This window comes from Epinephelus lanceolatus, chromosome 24 (assembly GCF_041903045.1).
Source record: "Epinephelus lanceolatus isolate andai-2023 chromosome 24, ASM4190304v1, whole genome shotgun sequence".
NCBI lineage: Eukaryota > Metazoa > Chordata > Actinopteri > Perciformes > Serranidae > Epinephelus > Epinephelus lanceolatus.
The window spans coordinates 7,296,701-7,310,638 of NC_135757.1; the positions used below are offsets into that span (position 1 = coordinate 7,296,701).

The 13,938-nt window shown below is 42.0% G+C and overlaps 1 protein-coding gene across 7 annotated transcripts in view; it reads right to left on the reverse strand.

The window, feature by feature from the left end:
• Nucleotides 1–13,938, reverse strand: part of dgkza (diacylglycerol kinase, zeta a) — a 149,979-nt gene that overhangs the window by 106,208 nt on the left and 29,833 nt on the right. For 5 of the 7 annotated variants that reach the window (XM_078166002.1, XM_078166001.1, XM_033615703.2 and 2 more), the window contains exon 1: nucleotides 12,381–12,487. The exons of the other annotated variants lie outside the window; for them this stretch is intronic. The gene's annotated coding sequence lies outside the window, so the exon portion shown is untranslated. Of the gene's footprint in view, nucleotides 1–12,380; nucleotides 12,488–13,938 lie in introns of those variants that run through there. 7 annotated transcript variants of the gene reach the window in all.

A 13,938-nucleotide genomic window follows, 5' to 3' on the forward strand; every position in this document is an offset into this window, starting at 1 on the left:
TTTTTCTTGCAGGGAGTGAAGTGATTTTTCAATTGTTTTGACTGAATAACAGTGGCCCAAGAACTGAACCCTGAGGGACTCCACATGCCATTGTTATCTGATCAAAATTTATGATCCCCAAGTGCAACAACTTGCTCTCTGCATTTGACATATGACCTTGAACGACCTGAGGACTGTGCCAGATAATGCCACCTACTTTCCCAGTGGTTAATGGTCCGCAGTATCACTATTATCAAGCAGCACTAAAAGTGAATCAGTATTCAGACGAATATCATCTAACACCTTTCTATGTGCAGTCTCTGTGCTGTGGTCTGAGGCCAGATGGGAATCTGTCCAACAGGACATTTCTGTTTTAAAAGTTATTGAGTTTAATCGAAATTGTATTCTCAACTGGGTTGAACCAAAAGCTCAAATGAGTCGGTTTGCTAATGGCGGGTGAATGACACAAATTACTCAAAAGATCTTCTAATCACTACTGGTGGTGATAACAGCAGGTGGTTTTACTGATGCCAGCTTTACATCAACAGGTTCTTCTAGTAGTGGCATTGACTTTAGCTTGCTGCTCCCAGCGTGCATTCAGCAATGGAGGATTTGGCTTTCAAAGCTCTTTAGTATGAACTTCTGCTTCTATTCATGTTTTCTTTATGTTGCCTTTTGAAGCCAGGCCAAGGCGCTGATAAAAAAAAAAAAAAAAAAGCTAACAGGCGAGAATGGGAACAGATGAGCATCACAGTGTGCCCCCTGGGTATGTTGTGCCCCGAGTGCCCCCTGGGTAAAGCAGCTTATTTGAGGCTATTATGAACTGCCCAAAGTAGCTGTTATGGAAAGAGCAGAAGCGTACTGGCAGCTTGTGAGATGTGCCGTTCCAAGAAAAAGTCAGAGTACACCAAAGAGTGAAATATAGAAGTGTCATTGCTACATACCAGTGAGTACTGGCCCACTTTGAGTACTGGTTGGGGGATTAATCAGCTTGTCAACAGCGGTGAACAAGGCACAAGAATTGTTGATATTAGTGCTGGTGTTGTTGTGAGACAATGGTTTGTCTAGCCTTAGTTGTTTCGATAGTAAATATGAAAATGTGAAGGCCCCTTCCCATGCAGCAACAGATAAGAAGGTTTAAATAGGCCAAAGAATTCCCTTGCAGATTCACAGGCTGGATGTCGTAACCAAGACAAGCGTCAAAGCTGACTTGGGACTTAAAGCTGATGGTTGAGGGGAATGGTGCTGGAGTTAGATCCCAGTAGTAACCATCTCTGTCATCTGGTCAGTGAACTGGAACAGGAAGAGGGGAGGAGGTCATTGCTATGTGGGATGGAGACTCTCTTTGGCTCTGACGTCCCTCATGTCTCTTCAGGCGGGAGCTTATCTGGTTCTATTTCAAGGTTTCTGGTGTGTGTATTATGTCTTGTCATTGTTTTGATCCCTGTTGTATCTTGTCCTTAGCAGAGGGAGCAGATGGGTGATGCAGGAAGTAAAAGAGGTCAGAGGTGAACAGTTTTACTCCTGACTTGCGGAAATTAAATCAATTTGCCCTACCAAGATGTATGTGATCAGAGAAAAAGTTAAATTTGTCAATTAAGTGCAATGAAAGTGTTCAATACCAGAAATCTACCGAATCTCTCAACTGGTAGACGTCTTGTTTCAGTGTCTCTGATTGCTCATCCATGTCATGAGGGAGCAGTATGGTTTGATGCAGCCAGAATATGTGGGATTCTTCCTGTCATGTCACAGACAATGTCTTTGGGAAAGCATTTTGGTGTTCTTAACGCTCTCACTTTTACATACAGCAGACTCACACAGAAATTGAGGCCCAAGCATTGGCTTTTCCTCTCGCGTTTAAGGTGACAATAAGAGGATATCCTGATGGAGATCCAGGGACCTGCAGCAGTGGTTGTACACTTTGTTGTTGGTGAGGTTTGTTGCTATACTTTCTTTCGCAGCTGTCCAGAGCTGCTTCCAGCTGAGCATTATGGTGCAGGGTAGCCAGTGGCGTCAAATATCAAGGCGCTGGGCTGTGGCTATCACTCGTCTTCCCATGTCCCAAGGAAATTATTTATTCTTAGATTTGGTACCATGAGAGTTCCAGAGAAGACTATTACTTGTAGATTTGTTGTTGGACAGATAGTTGTCCTGTTTGTTTGTAGACTTGTTGGTGTTAGGGCCTGTGTGCTAGTCTTTTTTCAGTTGTTTCCAATGAGGAGAGAGCGTGTGTGGCCATGCCCAGCATCTTTTTTCAGAGCACTCCATCTTTATTGCACAGCCGCTTCAAGCACTCTTAGTCAAAAGTCTCTGAACTTACAGAAGAGCTTTCATAAATCAAAGTCCCCATTATTTTTAAGTATCCAGGATGTGCTATCCAGAACTTTTAGCAAAAAAACAACAACAAATCAGCAAGAGAATGTAAGCAAAGCGGTTAGCAAGAAGCAAAGCATCTGCCCTGTAGGAGAGCAGGAAGCAGTATATTTGATTTAGAACTCGTCAGGGCTGATATATTAGGTAATAATAGCTTTGGGCCAGCATGTCGTCTGATAAGTTACGAGTCGGCGCAGAAATGTCACGTACAGATCTTAGTTCACAGTTTTCAGCGATGGGTATCAAAATCATGTGAAAAATGACGACCACATTTTCACACTCTTAGATATAAATGTCAGGCTCAAAAAACAGGTGTAAGTCAAGCTATCATTTGTTAACGTGTCCTTGTTTTTGCAGAGACCTACTTTCCTACAGTTTAAAACTGTTTTCCTCTGATCCTTCCCCATCTATCCCTCCTCTCCCCTCTGCCTCTAAACAACTATATTATGAGTATGAGTGTGTGTGCATGTGTTGCTGTTATGTAACAGCTGCCTTCTACAATGATAATCCCTTACCATAACGGGGGAGAGTGAGGGAGGGATGAGACGAGAGTACTCAGTAATAAAACATTACCCACCTGAGTGTGTATTTGCATGTCAACACAGCTTAACGTGCTTTGTCAGGCCGAACGGAGACAGGAATAAAACCACGGGGATGTTTCGATCTGCATAAGGAGGCAGGAAAACATCTTCCTGTCTCTTGTTTCCAGAAATAGAGACTTTCTATTGAAGGGAGCAGGACTCCTTTTAAAGATGTTGAATCAAAAGGGTTTGTCCCCTTGAGAATATGAGTCCACGCAGGGTATGTGATCCATATGCCTATATTAGGAAGTAAATGTATGTTGACATAATTTCTTGTGAGTGATGCTCCAAACAGAAACCTCATTTTAATTACGTGTGGTTATTATGCTTTAATGCTCGAGTGTACATATTGGCAGGATGCTGGAGGGACGCCGCAGTCATTAAAAGCGTTAAGATCCATCCTCTGGAGACCATCAATATTCACAGAGCAAGCCCTCTTAATTAAGCAACAAATATGTCGCCCTCAACACACAAGTGTTTTCTAGAAGCAGGGTGATGCCACCTGTCTGTGCCGTCCAAAACTAAAAATCATCCCTAATGATGCGACGACATTATGAACATTAATACAGCAATAAACCACTATTTGTGATGCAACAGTTTGGTTTTCAAGACCTGCTCCCAAGACCGATCACCAACATTGCAATATTGCACCGAAATAAAATTAACTCAAAATACTACCAGGTACCCGGCTCGATGCAGGACTCTAATGTAAAGCTATAATATCCACTCATGCACTGCACTCACACAGTGGTTACCGATGATATCGGGACGCCAGTGTCGCAGAAGCGTATTGCCCATCCTCCAATTCCTCCTGGTTAGCACCATTAGCTGTCAGCACTTTTGCCATTGTTTAGCCTCTTTATGGAGTTAGCACTGTTAGCTGTTAGCCGCAAGCTCAGCCACCTCCATGTTGAGAACCACGTCCAAGGTTTGGTTGGGTTAAGGAACCAACTCTACTGGGTTAGGTTTAGGAAAAACCCGTGGGTTGGGTTAAAATAGGTTAAGGTTAGGCACTAGGGCTGCCACGATAAGTTGACTAATCGATGACTAATCGACTATTAAAATAATCGGTGACTATTTTAGTAGTCGAATAATCGGTTTGAGTCATTTTTCATAGAAAAGTACTATAAAAGTACCCAAAATACTCTTATTGCAGCTTCTTACGTTCAAATATTGGCAGCTTTACACACTCTCCTGTGACAGTGAACTAAAACCCTTTGGCGTGAGTACGAAACAAGACATTAGATGACGTAATTTTGGGGTTTGGGTGAGACAGACCGACATTTTTCAACATTTTAACACATTTTTTGATAAAATGATTAGTCGACTAATTGAAGAAATAATCGACAGATTAGTCGACAATGAAAATAATCGTTAGTGGCAGCCCTATTCGGCACACATGCTTAAAAAAAAAACATTGTTGAGGGAGGAAATGGCAAAGAAAGCGGTCTCCCGTGGAAAAGTTCGCAAAGTATCCTCATACAATGGTTCCCCAAGTGCCCCATAAATGACGTTACAGACTTAACGTAAAAATTATTCACCAAGCGTAAAGCTACAGAGGTTTGGTTTAGGAAAATATGGTGACAATGCACCTTTAAATGACTCAACGTTCACTGACAGTACACATGGTTTCAAACACCGGTTTCCGGGGCAAAGTTCTGCATTTTGTGACCCATCCACCACCCAACCTTCCTCCTTACGAGACTGCTTCCCTCTTTCTTATTTACTCTATCAGCACATTGGTCACGTGATCGCAGCCTTCCAGAATACATGGGTTATACATGTATTACTGGCTCATGTTTATGTAGGATATGTACCAATTATGGTGCATTAAAATGTACCAACAGTGAATGGGAACAACCTGAAGTTCGATGTTTTGTTAGGCTATGTAACAGCATCACCCGATTTCCTACTCTGCTCCAGTCATAATTCTTATGGCCACTATAGGGAGTTGTCACTTGAATGTAGACAGATGCTTTTGGGGCACTTGCTGATATTCTTCTTGGGAGGACAGTTTCCCACGGCAAATTTTGTGCAACTCTTTCCACTATTGCCACCATCAGATCACCATCAGTAGCTAAATCCATGGAGACTTGGATTGGGAACCAGAAGATCGCCAGTTCAAGTCCCCATTACGACCAAATGTGGAGTATGGATTGGTATCTGAAGAGGTGCCAAATTTCCCGAGGTGCCCTTGAACAAGGCACTGAATCCCCATCTGCTCCAACATGGCCAATCTCCTAAAAAAAAAACCATTACGAGCCAGCCTGTATGCCAAGTTCGTAGAATGCGGGCCTGAAGTTGTCCAGTTGTGTTACTCCAAACGGACAAAAAGTGTTGGACCAATAAATCAATGGACCAACCAACATCACACAAGCAAGCAATTAATCACTTCATCAATACACAAACAAATACGGCACTGACAGCATATTTGTTGTCTGCAGGCTTACAAGCTCTATGATGCTAGCTAGGTGCTAATTTTGGAATACAGAGATACTTCTTGGGTGTAGAAGTCTGTTAAATGTGCAACCAGTTCAGGTGGATAGCCTGGGGTGAAGGAATAAAGAGGTTTTGTCAGTGTGTGTGTGTGTGAGTGTGTGAGACTATCCAGAGCCCTGTGCTGCTGGGTTAAATATTTACATGAAAAACAGTGAGGTGCTATGTAAATACAATGGCATGAAGAGGGTTCTAAAGCAATGTGGTTTTCCTCTACTAAGGTGATACCAAAGCTTGTGGCTGTCTGTGGCAATGTAGTGAGAGTTAGCTCTTCTCTCTGTACACCTCTGATGTGCATCATTGTGAGGGAGGATGTATAGGATTTATGTGTATGCCTGGAGAAAACCACCTCACCCAAACTGCAATCGACTTACTCTAATTCTACTGATGTGATGTTTGTCCTGCTTCTACAGTGATTTTGTTTCCCAAAATGCCTCTCAACAACCTGGTTATGTTTTTGGCTGACTAGACAACACGGTAGATGGATTAACACCAATGGATACGCCAAAAAAAAATTCCTAGGGTGGTAAAGGCATGACCCGTCCTACTCTCCCTCTGACTGGCTCGTGCTTGTTGCCTTTATTGGTTGGATTGATTAGGTCAAGGAACAAGGAGTAAGATCGGTTAGGGTGTCAGAGTAAGCCAATCAGAGGAAGACTGAGGCAGAGTAGGGCGGGTCATGCCTTCGCCATCCTAGGAATAAAACTAGATCTAAGTCAAGTTGCCGTTCCATGTCTGTACAGACTCATATGTAGCCTTGACAGTTGACAATGCTTCACATATGGATTTTGCTGCAAAGAGGCTACAAAATCTAAAAAAATGATGCTTCAATCATTTTCCATTAATTCTAATCAGTTCATCCTTGAGTTCAAGTGGACGTTTGTGCCACATTTGAAGACATACCCTTAAGGTGCTCTTGAGCTATTGCATTCAAAATAATGAAATGGAGACAAAGTCACAGTGACCTTGACCTATGACCACCAAATCTAATCAGCTCATCCTTGAGTCCAAGTGGATGTTTGTGCCCAATTTGACAAAATTACCACAATGCGTTCTTCAGATATCACATTGATGAAAATGGGATTGACGGACAACCCAAAAACATAATGCCTCCTGCTGCCAGCAAAGAGGCATAAAAAAAGTTCTCAGCCAATTTGTGCCATTGGTCAACTGTGGCACTGCAACTAAAAAAATCCCCTGCAGCCCAAAAAGTATGTTCCCAATAGGCAATGATTATAAAATAAAGGTCAGTAAAACTGTTGACATGACATGTCAAAAGCCAAACCGGGTGTGAACCCAGAGAACATGGAAAAAACCACCTGGCAGGTTGGAACCTGAAACCCTCTTGCTGTAATCTATGTAATGCTGTAATCTCTCTAAAATCTACTGGACACTGTCAAGCATGTGCAGTGGGCCACACAACGAGGAAGCACTCCAGGAATCAGCTCTGTTATCTATAATAAAACATCCCACATCATTGCACATCATGCATGAAAAGAGCGCCTGTACAAAAAAGGTCATCAAGTTCAGCACATCAGGAAGCATTTGAATTGACCAGTGAAACCACAACCAGCAGGCTTGCTCCTTAACATCAGCTCCACTGTGGAGGTATGCGTAAAACGAAGACATATCTGGCCCTTGAAGCTGACCACAGACTGACAGAATATGAGAATGGCCACTATATTTTACAGATATAGACAGATCAGCTGACATGCACCATGCAGAAACAGAAAACATGTCATGCTGGAAACAAGCTGTTATTCTATAAAATAAGTGTTTATGAAAGGGGAAGGAATGGGTGCTCTGTCATTTGACTTTGGTATTTGCATATTTGAGAGGTTACTCATGTACTCTCTCACTCTGTGGACTAATTATTCCCACTTTAGCTCTGTTTAAATTTCAATTAAAAACAACAAAAATACTTACATGAGTAAATTAATATTGTTTATTATCTCTTTTATCTGAAAATTGTATTACTTTCAGTTACGTCTTTTGTTAAAGCACGTTGTAACCTTGGGTGCAGGAAGGTAGGTGCTAAAGGTGCTGCAACGCCCCCTATTGACCAGGGTACAGTAATAATTGGCTATTTTACCATGACTATCTGAACATTTGTTTAGAATTTTGAACAGCAAATGCTAAGGTTACCTTTCCAGAAAAAAAAAAAAAAAGTCTTGCTTGCCTTTCCCTACATGCATACTTCTTAAAATGTATTCTCAGAACTCATCGGCTGTATTTGGCGTCTGACTTCCGGCAGACGGCGAATACGGCCTCTGGGGGCAGACCCCCGATTTTTTGGCATTCCGGTTTGATTTGGGTGGAGGAGGCGAATTTCCGTTTCCGATTTCCGTTTATATATAAGTAAATATGCTGAACCATTGCAATGGATTCAGAGTTTGCAGTGACGCCAATTATGTTCCACCTCGTTAGTTCACTGCACGGACCGTTTAACCTGGCAACAACTGCACCCGGCTCAAACGTGATTGGTCAATATCACACGGACTACAAACAGCCTACATCTGGAAACCAGGGCTCTTCTGCTCTTCTTCCGGAGGCAAGATCTCCGGGGTTTGTCTACAGACTCTACATTCACTGAATGTAGAGTAGAGACTACCTAAAATGCTATCATGCTATAATGCGGGTATCCCCAAGTACACAAGTCTATGCAGCGATGGATTTCTGTTAAAAAGTGTTACGTTAGCCATAGGGTTTTTGTAATACTAACTATTGTGACATGTGAAATTGAGATGTAAGGCATGAAGTGATAAATCCATATACTTCATGAATTGAAAATAGAGGAACATAACAACATAAAAGCCATACAAAACAAAACAAAGTGTTTTTTTCCCCACAACTTGACCAATTTTCTCAGAGTGGACATGATTATCTTTACAAATTAACCCCACCTCGTCCTCCAGACCTCCTAACATCACTATGTGTACTTGCCAAATCAATGAAAGTATACAAGACCAAGAAATCTATTGGACCATTGGACCATAACTATTGTCTCTACAACCTTACAAGAAGCGAACATCAGCCTCCCAAGTAATATTTGGTGGGTGTTGGACCCATTTGGCACCTTACTCTGACTTCCGTCCCCTTAACCTACATTGTGGTCTCGCCACATTTCCCCCTGACACCACAGGGCACCGTCAAACAATAACGAGAACCAGCCTTGTATCATGCTAACGTGAAAAGACAGCTTTTTTCGGTGGTGTTTGATACTGGAGGTCACTGACCAAGGGCTGCTATTCAACAACTTTGGAGTAAGACCGGGTTGGTTCATGACTGAAATGATTGTCAACTTGTTTTTTGGCCAGGTGAGCAAATGTGCTTCAATATAACTGTCTTTTAAATTTCAACTCTGCACATGGATGCATTGCTGTCGGCTAACGTTACTAACTAAAGTTAGCTAACGTTACTAGCTAACGCTAGCTAACTTTAGCTCCCATTTTCTACCTACTAGGTCAACCGTTCCTAGAGGTCTGATAAAAAGCTGTTATGGTTAAAAACACAAAGAAGTTGTCAAAGCACCATGACAAAACTGTTCACCTATCAAACTTCCATTTTCAATAATAACCAGGGTGGAGGATACCACTGATAGTCGCGACCATTTTGGGTTGAAGGTGTGAAGCAATACGGATACATATGTGACACTTGGTTGGTGCGATGATTCACCATAAAGACCCTATGCATCAACATTCATGAGTTGTTTTGCATTGACTATTGATGGCTGAATGTGGGTGTGTAGAGATAAGGATGTGACACTGATACACGTGTGGACAATTCTGAGGAAACTGTGCACTGGCAGACGTACAAACGGTTTTATAAGTGAGACATTTTTTGGGCGTTTCCTCATTTGTTCATATGCCAACATTCAGTGTGAATTTGAGCTCTATAAATGCGGCCCCTGCTCTTTGTTTGCCCATGATCCAACCGTATCATATGACTCCTGTGCAGCACAGGGACAAAACACTTCCTGGAACACAACTAAATCCAGCCAGCAATTTTGTTTCCTCCTAAATGGCAAAAGAAAATGGGTATATTAATATGATTTCTAGAGGACAGAGCAGCAGGGTGAAGGCCTTGGGGAACCTGGTGGAGTCCTCCTGAACTCAACACAGTTAACATCGACTTTCAAAATGAGCTGGGAGGAAACCAAGATTGATTCTATATTCTCATAGCCACATGACAAATAAATAAACCTGACACTTGTCTATGTGTCATTCTCTCTCTGTCTCTGTTTCCAGTCTAAACAGCAGCCATCTCTCACTCTTATTACCACTCTCTCTCACGCTGTTGTCAGCACATGGTGACATGTTTTCAGTCTAAACAGCAGCTCTTATGTCAGCCTCATGGCTGGAATTACACACACACGCATATTTCAACAAACACACAAATACAGGCACCTGGGTAATTTTGCTCAGCATAATCCCCGGCACCTCTGTTGACAGGCATTTTCACCATGAGGATAATGTCAGCTGTAAGCAACCCTATAAAGTGCTTTTTACAAACACATCAAAACAGTATTAGCAGTGGGAATCGTGCCAGTTTATTCAGCCCAATTTTGGGACGTTATTCATTGGACAGTTTGTGTACAGTGGCTTTAACAGCTGCCTGCTGCTGCCGGAAACGACACTATGAGAACAGTTAGACTGAACGAAAACAGAAAAGGTTCAAGCCAGAAAACCCAAAACAGTGTGCTGAAAGAAACTATGTAGAGCTGAGGGGAACTTAAGTTGGTAATAATGTTCTGTAGGTTCATGACTATGATCGACAAGTTTCACGTTACACCCATCCATAGTTGGTGCCATCGAAAAAGAAGAGAAATAAGAGTAGAATGGACGTTCCTATTCAAATCAGCGTAGCAGGATGATCAAGCAGCGGCCATTTCTATGTCTACTGATGCTATTGCAATCGCTTTAGTGTAACCTCCCAACTAACTTCCATATAAACTGACTGACTAATAAGGAAAATAGAGTACGAATAGGCCAAAACTGAGAAACTAGTAAATGTCACGCACTTCACGGCCCCACTGACGTGTGCTGTCAACATAACAACTAACCACAATGAGAGTACAACCGTACTAGTGACTTTTGTGCTAGTGAAATGACCCCGGCAAATGGTTCAATGTTCTTTCTATTTGCTCTATTTCTATGGTTCATCCACTGTTACTATAAAGAATATTGACTGAAGCTACTTTAAATCTTGTATGTTAATAGCAAAGTGCTCACCGATACATCCAAGAATACCTTGGTTTTTGTTCAGAATTAATAAAGTTCTCTCTTTCTCTGTCAAATTTTAGTTTCGGCTCATTAAATGGATACAGTCTCTCTTCAAAATAGACTAAGAACGTAAGTAAAACACATTGTTTTTTAGTTAACTTCTTTAGGTTTAGGCAACACAATTCACCTGGTTAGGTTTAGGCAACAAACGCATGTGGTTAGCTTTGGGAAACAACAGTACGTGGTGAGGTTTAGGCAACAAAAATCACCTGGTTAGGTTTAGGCAACAAACGCATGTGGTTAGCTTTAGGCAAAAAATATCACCTGGTTAGGTTTAGGCAACAAAAATTGCCTGGTTAGGTTTAGGCAACACAATTCACCTGGTAAGGTTCAGGCAACAAAAGCACGTGGTTAGGTTTAGGCAACAGAAGCACATGGTTAGATTTAGGCAACAGAAACATGTGGTTAGCTTTAGGTTACAATAGCACATGGTTAGGTTTAGGCAACGCAATTCATCTGATTAGGTTTTGGAAACATAGTATGTCGTTAGGTTTAGGCAACAAAAGCACGTGATTAGATTTAGGCAACAAAAGTACGTGGTTAGTTTAGGCAACAAAAGCATGTGGATAGGTTTAGGCAACAAAAGTACGTAGTTAGGTTTAGGCAACAAAAGTATGTGATTAGATTTAGGCAACAAAAGCACCTGGTTAGGTTTAGGCAACAAAAGTATGTGATTAGATTTAGGCAACAAAAGCACCTGGTTAGGTTAGGGGCAACAAAAGTACATGATTACATTTATGCAACAGAAGCACATGGTTAGGTTTAGGCAACAAAATACGTAATTACTTTTATGCAAAAGAAGCAAGTGGTTAGGTTTAGGCAACAAAAGTACGTGGTAGGTTTAGGCAACAAAAGTGCGTGGTTAGATTTAGGTAACAAAAGACTTTTAGACTTTTTATATTTGCACTCTTTACATTAGCACTCTTTGCTGCATGGCAATTTCCTGTAGTTAAATAAAGTTTCAGCCATTCACGCTCACATCCAAGGGAATTTAGAGTCACCAGTTAACTCTAACCCGCATGTCTTTGGGCTGCAGGAGGAAGACAGAGGACCTGGGAAAAAAACCATTAAGAGCCCAATCCAGCTGACAGGTTTTGACCCTGAAACCTCTTGCTGAGGCGACAGTTCATGCTCATTTTATTTTTCCTGATTTTTTTCACGTAAATTCTTTGAAAGTGTGTCAAAATATTAGTAGATATTGTTTTACATTGAGAAACAGTGATGCATTTTGATGAAGATTCTTGATAAAGGACAAGTGATCTTCCACAGGCCTTAGTGCAGGAACTCATCCTCACAATGGTGTGGGCAAACATGAGTAAAACCTAAAGTTTTGGGACAAACTGAGGTGCATGACATTGTTGGCCACGTTCATTTTGACCTGTTTTTTTCCCACTTTATTTATCATAGAGGTTCCCTCCAATCAGCTGATTATGTCCCCCCTTTAGTCTGAGTTGACTGGAACACAGCACTGCATCAGCCCACTAACAACCTGACAGACATCACTGAGCAATACTAACTTAACTTTCACTTCATAATCCAACACAACAACTATTAAAGTTATTTCTACTATGCTAAATTCAATATTTTAAGAATATTAAATAAAGCTCATGCAATATTCTTTATTCTAATAAATATTATTTAAAAAAAACAGAATAAATTAAGAGCCAACCTGAAAAAGGAGGAGAAAATTATCCATCCATGCTTCCACTCCCCTTTCTCATCTATCTATCTGCCGAGCTCACACTAAACCCTGGTGTTGTGCAGTGACCGCTAATGTGGAGGGAGGGAGGGAGAGAGAGGGGGGGGGGGGGGATGAGAGATACTGCCTGTGTCATGGGAGGAAGAGAGAGAGAGTGGGTGTGGCACAGACAGACAGACAGAGAGAGAGAGAGAGAGAGAGAGAGAGAGAGAGAGAGCCTGAGAAAGGACTAAAATAACTTTGTGTACTTCCTTGACAAGCTGAGTGAAAAACTGCCTGACAAATGCTCTCACACACACACACACACACACACACATACACACACACACACACACACACACACACACACTCACACATCAAGTACCCTGTCAGAAAGAGGAAACAGAAAAGGCCGAAGATAGATGAAGTGATTGTGAGTTACATCCCCTTTCTGCAGCACTATGTTCAGTACTAAAGACTGAGTTATCTAAACTAGAGACCTGTGTGACTTAAGGCTCCAGTAATATTCCAATGCAAACACTGATCATTAAAATTTTTCATTTCCAACAACCCTTTTTTTTAAACAACACTCAATAAGTGTGAAGTTTTGAAAGTGAAATTCTCTCCCATTCTTGCCTGCTATACGACTTCAGTTGCTCAACAGTCCGAAGCCTCCATTACTGCATTTTGTGCTTTATGATGCGCAACATGTTCAATGGGAGACAGGTCTAGACTTCAGTTGCAGGTCAGTCCAGTGCCTGAACTCTTCTTCTATGAAGCCACGCTGCTGTAACACATGCAGAATGTGTCTCACTGTCTCGCTGGGATAAGCACGGATGTCCCTGAAAAAGGCATCATCTGGATGGCAGCATATGTTGCTCCAAAATCTCTATGTACCTTTTATGGTGCCTTCACAGATGTGAGTTACTCAGGATGCCACAGGCACTAACACACCCCCATACCATCACAGATGCTGGCTTTGAACTGAGCTGGTGACAGTCTGGATGGTCCTTTTCCTCTTTAGCCCGGAGGACACAACGTCCATGATGGACTCGTCAGACCAAAGCGCACTTTTCCACTTTGTGTCAGTCCATCTCAGAGAAGTCTGCTGTCAAGTCAGTTTTTAATGGAATGCAGTTTGAGGGGTCAAAGGTCACGGGCATTCAATGTTGGCTTCGGCCTTGCCCCATACATGCAGAGATTTCTCAGGGTTATCTGGATCCTTTGATGATATTATGGATTGTAGATGGTGAAGAGTGAGAGACAGCGCCCACGTAAATGACTCATTCCACTGTTGAGATTTGATTTGTCTGATCCAACAGCATCTGTAAAGTCTAGAGGAGCCACAGGACTAAATCAATGTATCCCCCATTCAAGTTAGCGGAGTGCTAAACCTGAAAATAGCTGCTCAGCCATCCATCCATCCATTTTCTAACCGAGGAACGCAGGGGGCTGGAGCCTATCCCAGCTGACACTGGGCGAGAGGCGGGGTTCACCCTGGACAGGTCACCAGACTATCACAGGGCTGACACATAGAGACAGACAACCA